Raw genomic sequence first — 7,568 nt, forward strand, 5'->3', positions numbered from 1 at the left:
GCAGCAGCAGCCTCCTGTCATCCCGTGTGGATCCAAGGGCTGCGCCCTCCAGGAGGATTCTGGCAAAGCCGCCAGCCCTCCTGGGGGACACTGCCCCACAGATCTGTGTGCCAGGTGACAGCATGCTGTTGCTGTCAGTTGGGGCCAGCAGCAGCAGCAATCTTCCTGGTGCTCGGCATGGGCTGTACCAGTCCCAGGTGGCAGCAGCAGCCTCTTGTGATCTGGAAGGCAGATCGGGGGCCTGCCTGCACCCCCAGGAGGAATCCAGCAGAACCCTGCAGCCCTCCCAGGGGTGCGGGCCTCCAATCTGCCTACTGGATGACAGGAGGTTGCTTCTGCCACCTGGGACCAGCTCTGGGCACAGTCTGCACCTAGCATCAGGAAGATTGGTGCTGCTGCCAGTCCCAGGTAGCAGGAGCAGTCTCCTGTGATCCAGCAGCTTGGAGGTGCAGGGGCCCCCACTCTGCCTGCTGGATTACAGGAGGCTGCTCCTGATGCCTGGGACAGGTGGCAGCACCAATTTTCCCAGTGCTGGGTGTGAGCTGCATCTAGTGCCAGTCTCAGGTGGCAGAAGCAGCCTCCTGTGATCTGGCAGGCAGATTGGGGGCCCCCCTGCACCCCTGGGAGTAGTTTGGCACAGGGCCTTAGCCCTTCAGGAACAGCATTGAAACAGTGACAGTTTTGATGAAACGAAATGGAGGAGTGCTTTCAAAATGAAATGAAACTCAAAATGAAACACTGTTCTGTCAAAACATCAAAACAGAAGTCGAAGTGGAACAGTGCTGTTTCATGCAGCCTTTTTGGGTATGTCTACACAAGATGTTTACTGTGCAGTTGATTAATCAGCTGTGCACTAAATATGCATCTACCTGTGTGCCCCTATTAAGCTGTCCTGCTCCAGAGTCAAAAACTCCACAGCAGCGTATGTGTAGATGCTGGAGGGGCTGGCTAGGGCATGAAGCGTGGGGGCTGCCTGCTGCACTGAAGCACCCTCATGTCCCAGCTAACCCCTCTTCAGCACGTTAAGTCTGGTGGGGGGGAACAGCCCCAGGCTGGCAGGCTGATCCTTGGGGTCCCCTGCCAGCCGGAGCTTCTCTGACCTGGTTCAATGTGCTGCACCTGAATAAACTGTGGAGCTTATTGCTCTGGAGTTAATTGTTCCTTGGCACACACTCAAATGGCATGCTTGGGACCAATACACTCCAGAGCAAGAAGCTCTGGAGTTTATTCATGCACAGTAATAGCATGTGTAGACATGCCCACTGACTTTAGTGGAAGCAAGATTGTACCCTGAGTAAACTGTTCCAGGCCATACAACAATTTAACGATTCAGTTGTAAACAAAATGCTAGTATTCTATGATGTTTCTAGTTAAAACTGCTAAGTCATGCTAATTATAGATTGTAATATTATTATAAATATATAGAAATGTGGATTCAGAGTAGTCATCTTTAGGTACATGAATAAATGTGAGTTCAAAGCCCATGGAGTTTGACCTTTCTTTTACTTGCAATGGGACTATCTGATTAAAAACAAATTCAGGGTAAGGTGATTTATAATTAGGAACTTCAAGACATTTTTAGGGTCTTCAAATCTTTTATTACTGTGTTAAGAGGGACTACTTATGTTAGTAAGGGTGTGCAGGATTAGGCCATATGTAATTTTATTTAAATATAAAGGTTGAGATGTGAAACTCAACAGTTAATATTGCATAAATATTCATAGATAATATAACTGGGATGTAAGTTGATACTTTTGTCAACTTAAAGGAAAACGTGGTGAATTCTTGGTTATATTAATTTTGAATCACTTGGCAATATTCCCATTTTAAGGTGTCAGCTTGCAATTGCACTGTAATGTAATCTTATTCAAACTGTATGCAATCTGTTCCAAGGCTTAGAAAATGCAAGAACAAAAAAATGTTGGGGGTAGGGAGGGGCAGACAGGTGTAAGGAAAAATACATATATAAGCAAGAGATGAGTATAAAAGAGAGAGTATTTTTATTTCCAACTGCATGCTAACAGGTTTTCAGGTATATTTGTTTAAAATAAGATCTCTACAGTTACGTGCATTTAAAACTACAGCATTAAAGATTTATTAAAGCTGTTTGAATCTTCTGCCTTTCAGTGGTTAGTTTATATAGATGCCATTCCACCCTGTTTTCTAAAGCATCATTGCTGATTCTACATACCATAGATCTGGATTCTTAGAATTCCTTTAGGTCACTTGAGTAGGATCATTTAACCATAATGTGGCCACAACTGTTATAATTCTATTGAAAGGCAGAGTAGAAAAAGACTGTAATGAACACCAACACCCCAAACTGACCATTTCTTATCATCACTCAGTTCCTGAAAGCCAGAGTGCAGCTTTGTGACCCAGCTGAAGAACCTGGATCAAAATATCTGTGGCCCAGACATAGAAAGTATTTAACTTTCCCTATGGGTGCCAGGGACAATGTTTAAAATAAAATTACAACCCTTGAATGCAGGCTGGGGAACAAGTAAGGCAATAAAAACAAAAGTCTATATAAATTAGGCAATTTCAGGGACCTGAAAAAGGATTTGTGGAACATCCATACCCATCCCTTAAAGTGAGGAAGTTTCTTCCCTAATTGACCAGATCTTACTCACTTCTGAAATTATTCATCAAGTTAAGGGCTGTGCTTAAGGACGGTGTCAAGAATTGTAAAAGAACAATATAGTGGCAGAAGATTTACCACAGCCACTAATAAAATAAAATGATTGAGGTACATGGTGTACTGGGTTCATGGACTGACCCTGTGCACCAAGCATATGTGAGATCCCTGCAGACCAACCCCAAACCACTCATCCAGCTCATGGGTCCAAAAGGTTGGGCACCACTGCTATAGGTGGAAAAGTAATGCATTCAGTAATTGTTATATTTTGAGGAGACATGCACTGTAAACTTTAGAGCCTTCAGAAATGTTAAATTTCTGCAATATCTTGGTTGGGCTATTGGTCTCAATGTGATAATCTCTGAAAATGACTAAGTGAAACTCTTGTGAGAACACCCCAACTCAAAGTTATTTTAGGAAATTCAGAGAGCTTTGAGAAATTAATGCAAAACTTCCCCTATCACCTGTTCAAATCCAGCTTTCAGTTCCACTGGCACCAATAGAAAGGGAAAGCTAGCAGCCAGGAAGATGGCAGTAACTGTTTGCATCCATGTTATGGCTACTCGAACATGCACCCGTGGCCGATGATGTCAAACAAGCCAAATCCAGCATGGGATTGCCAGAATTCATTGAACTCCAGGCACTCGTCTTCTCTAGCCTCTATTTACCTGGAAGAGCTTGAGGAAGAACTTGAGGTGCAGGAAAGATAGTGGGAAGATTTTTGTTTGTTTGGGGTTTTTTATTTTATTTTATTTTTTTCCTAGTTGGTGCCCATCTTGGCATAACTTGACAATTCCCTATATGTTTTGTGTGAACTGGGAAGCAGGGTTTGCTCATGCTTTGCTACCAGAGAATCTGCCCTCAACCTCCAGGTCATTGTTATCATTACTTTCTTTCTGATTTTTTAGACTATGAAAGCTTACAAAACAAAGCATTGTTGTCTGATACAAAGGGTACCTACATTACAAGGTATTTTTTTATATATATATCCTAATATATGCAGTATGAAGCAATGTACAAAAAATACAAAAGCTCTGCTTTTGAACAGTAATTTGCAGTTGCAAAGAAGCCACCAGTGAATTGAATGATCACTTAATATTTGTAAAACTAACAGAAATCAGCATGTTAGTTTTACAAATAGAAAGAGGCCAGATTTGGCCCTGGGTTGTAAATTTGGGGTAGCATCATGAGTTATTTTGGACTTAAACTAGTGTCAGTGGCATCAAAAGCTGGTCAAAGTCTAGAGTCAGTTTTGTGATTTTTATGAGCACTTTACTTATGGAAAATGTCATTAACAATAAAAGTCTCCAAATTTAGACTTCTATGTATTTCTTTGAACAAAGCATTTTTTAGGCTTGTAAGCTCTCTGGGATAGGGATTGTAAGTATCTGTATCCTACTGTGAGTGCAGCATAGTGAAAAACACACCTGATCTGTCTAGCTGGGTATATGTGACTACTGTAGTCACAGAAGCAAGGATCTCACCATGTGGTAACTGCCTGCTTTGGGTTTGTAGTCCATGCCAAGTTCTGTGCTGCAATGACTTGACAGTTAGACATCCCAGACTAAAGGTAGCCTTGCTGTGTTTACACTATACTTCAGTCATAGGAGAGACTACTGTATAGTCATACTCTATATATCCTAGCTATATGCCTTACGCGGTGTGCGATGGCATTCCGATAGTAGTCGCACTTTATGATGAGTGGAGTTAAAGGGAAAGAGCTCAGTTTGAAGATGGCTGAAGCTCAGGTTGGGCAGTCACTGAACAAGCACAAGCCTCTCCGTGTGGAGCTCTGACCTCTGCATGCTCAGAAAAGATCTTCCTACAGCTCTGTTTGTTTACTGTTTTTCTCAAGAAAACGGTTGACTTCATTATGTGGTATCTCACTGTAAATAATGCAGCACTAATGATGGGGACTAAGTAGAGGCATTAAAAAAGCCAGAGACAGAATCAGTCTAAGTTATGCGGTTTTCTGTAAGCAGCATAGTTTAGACTCCTAGTGAACAGTACACACATTCACCCTTGCGGGGGAGGGGGTAAATCTTAGATCAGGATCCACCATTTTTAAACCAGTCTGTGTCTGTACTTGGCCTTGAGGAATACCAGGGACGTGATGTTCAGTCATGGATGGTGCTAGATGTTAGTGGGGTTTTCCTTAGGTCTGAGGAGATCATAGTTGCTTCATTGCTCTTCCCCAGGCTTGGGGAGGAGTGTCCGGATCCCCATAATCAAGTGGACACCAGCAAGTATAAGGTAATTGGGAGGAAACCAGTTAGCATAGGAATATGGGATGAAGGGAAGAGAGTAAAAGTATGTAGAGATAACTTAAATAAGGAAGACCGGGACATAAAAAGTATATAGTGATCAAGAAAAGAATTAAGGAGAGAGAAAGTGAATTAGAACAAGTTGAGAAAGGAGCTAAAACTGAGGGTGAGAATCATAAGGAAATAAAAAGTGTGAGAGAGTGAGGGAATTGGAGATATAACTTGAGAGAAGAGAAATTGAATGAGAATAGCGAGATGTATTTAAGGGAGGGAGTGGGAGAAAATGAATGGGCAGACGGAATAAAGAATAAGTATGATTAAGAGGAGGATGAAGAGACTGTTAATTTGTATTAAACTTGCACTCAATCATCCTGACAGTCCACACAAAGAAGAAATACAAGTTACAAGGAACATTGATTAAAAGCAAGAGATAGTATCTGGGTAGACCAAAATCACCCCCTCACCAGTTAACACTTTCTGGCAAACACTAATACTGATGAGAAAGGGACAGCACTACCAGAGTCGCATCTGGAATACTGGTATTGATCACTGCTGCTCTGATATGCTTGGGCAAATTGTATGTCCCTGACTTACCAGCTCGGGCAATGGCTGTGAGTTAGAAGCATATTTTATTATTTGATGATGTACTTTTGTATTTTTTCCTTGTTGCCATGGCAGCTGCCACTTCAGTTCTTCTATACTCCCTTAAACACCTGTTAATCCTCTGACCTTTTCTGCAGACTCGATCCTTTGGTCACCCGCAGCGCAAGCAGTTAGTTTGCAGAAGGATGGCCTGGTTTGCTGTTCAGTGGATGGTAAGTTTAGCCTGCTGGGCTCCTCCCCCAGACTTCTAATTATTTTGTGGCTTTGTATCACAATGGCATTGTCAATTAACTTCCCAGAAACATGCTAACCTTGTAGGACTAAGGCAGATTACTTAGTTTAAGCCTGATTCTAATTCTAGAGTGAACCTCTTCTGCTTTCCTCAATACTTGAAGGTTACCTTGATGAATGCCATGTCTCTGAGCATCAAAGTACTGTTGGATAGTGATTTTTAGAACCAATCAACTGCACTTGGCTCACTATATGCCACCAAGATATTGCTATGAATTTCAAGCCACTCAGACATTTCTAAATGTTACCCAGTTCTTTCTCTCAGTATGACAATACGACTAGTTACTGAGTCAACCTGTTCACTAACCTTTTTACCTATAGCTTTTTTTTAAAGGATGCCCTTAATCTTACATTCATGGTACTTCTGTTTTTTGGAACAAGCCTTTTGTTGTTTTTGATGTTAAGTAACTGTTTTATAAATCTATGATACTATAGAACCGTGCTTCTCAACCTTGTTATATTCAAGGTAGCATTTGGAAAAAGTCAACTCTTAGCTTTCACTTATTTTTTAACTACTGAAAAATAACAGTGCGATTCTTCTGTTGCAAAGGACTTGGAAAGGTCACAGCTGGTCAGAATGCTGGTGACACCTATGGATTCCTATATGAAATCCCTGGGTTTATCTTGCAAAGTATGTGTAGGTGTTTACACACCTAACAGTACAAGTATTGTGCAGCACCCTTGGAAGCATCCTTAGAAAGATCTCACCGCATCACAGGGTGCCAAGACATCCTGGTTGAGAATCACTGCAGAGAAAGGAGCTTGTGTGGTAGAGGAACAACACTGGAAATCCCAGGAGTTCTGGGCTCAGTTCCCAGCTGTACTACGTGCATTCTGCCTGACAGTCAGCATTTCACATCATCTGAGGCTGTGCAATTTATAAGTAGCCTCAGGCTGCACTAGCAGAGGCAGCACCAGCAGGGGCCATGGACTCCTGAGGGCCCCACACCATGTGCCTGTCCCCCACACTGCACCATGCTTCATTGAATGCCCTGAAGCTCTTCGCCTTTATGCCATATGTCCAGTGCCCCCACCCCTTCTGCACTGGACATCTCTCTGCTGCACGATGTGTTGTGGTGCTCCCACCCCTTTTGCACTGTGTGCCCAGTAGCCCCTATGCTGCACTGCACACTTGGCCCCTACTGCTGCACTGTACATCCGGGCAGACCACCTCACCCTCAGCTCTCTGCTCATGGGCTTCTCTGTTGCACTGCATCTCTCCAGTGTGCCAGGCTGCAGGCTTCCCCAAGCACTGCAGGTGACCAGATACCTGGAGGGGGAAGGTGAAGCTAGAGGAAGAGGGTGGAGAGGCTGCAATTTAACCCCTTGCTCCACATGCATCCTGTGTCATAGTATCATAGTGCTTAGGGTCCTAAGGGACCTAAACAAATCATCAGGTCCAACCCCTGCCCTGGGCAGGAACGGGTGCTGGGGTCATATCACCCCAGTGAAATATCTGTCCAGCCTCCTCTTGAAGACCCCCAAGGTAGGAGAGACCACCACCTCACTTGGGAGCCCATTCCAGAGCCTGGCAGTCCTAACTATAAAGTAATGTCTCCTGATCTCCAGCCTGAACCTTCTCTCTAGCAGTTTGTGGCTATTATTCCTAGTAACCCTGGGTTGTGCCTGGGGGAACAGAGCCTCTCCCAATTCCTGCTGGTCCCACCTGGTGAGTTTGTAAATGGCCAGTGGATCTCCTCTCAGCCTTCTCTTGTGGAGGCTGAAGCGGTTCAGGTGCCTTAGCCTCTTTTCGTAGGGCCTGCCTCGCTGCC

Source organism: Crocodylus siamensis, chromosome 2, assembly GCF_052110815.1.
Source record: "Crocodylus siamensis isolate JL-2025a chromosome 2, ASM5211081v1, whole genome shotgun sequence".
In the NCBI taxonomy this organism is placed as follows: domain Eukaryota; kingdom Metazoa; phylum Chordata; order Crocodylia; family Crocodylidae; genus Crocodylus; species Crocodylus siamensis.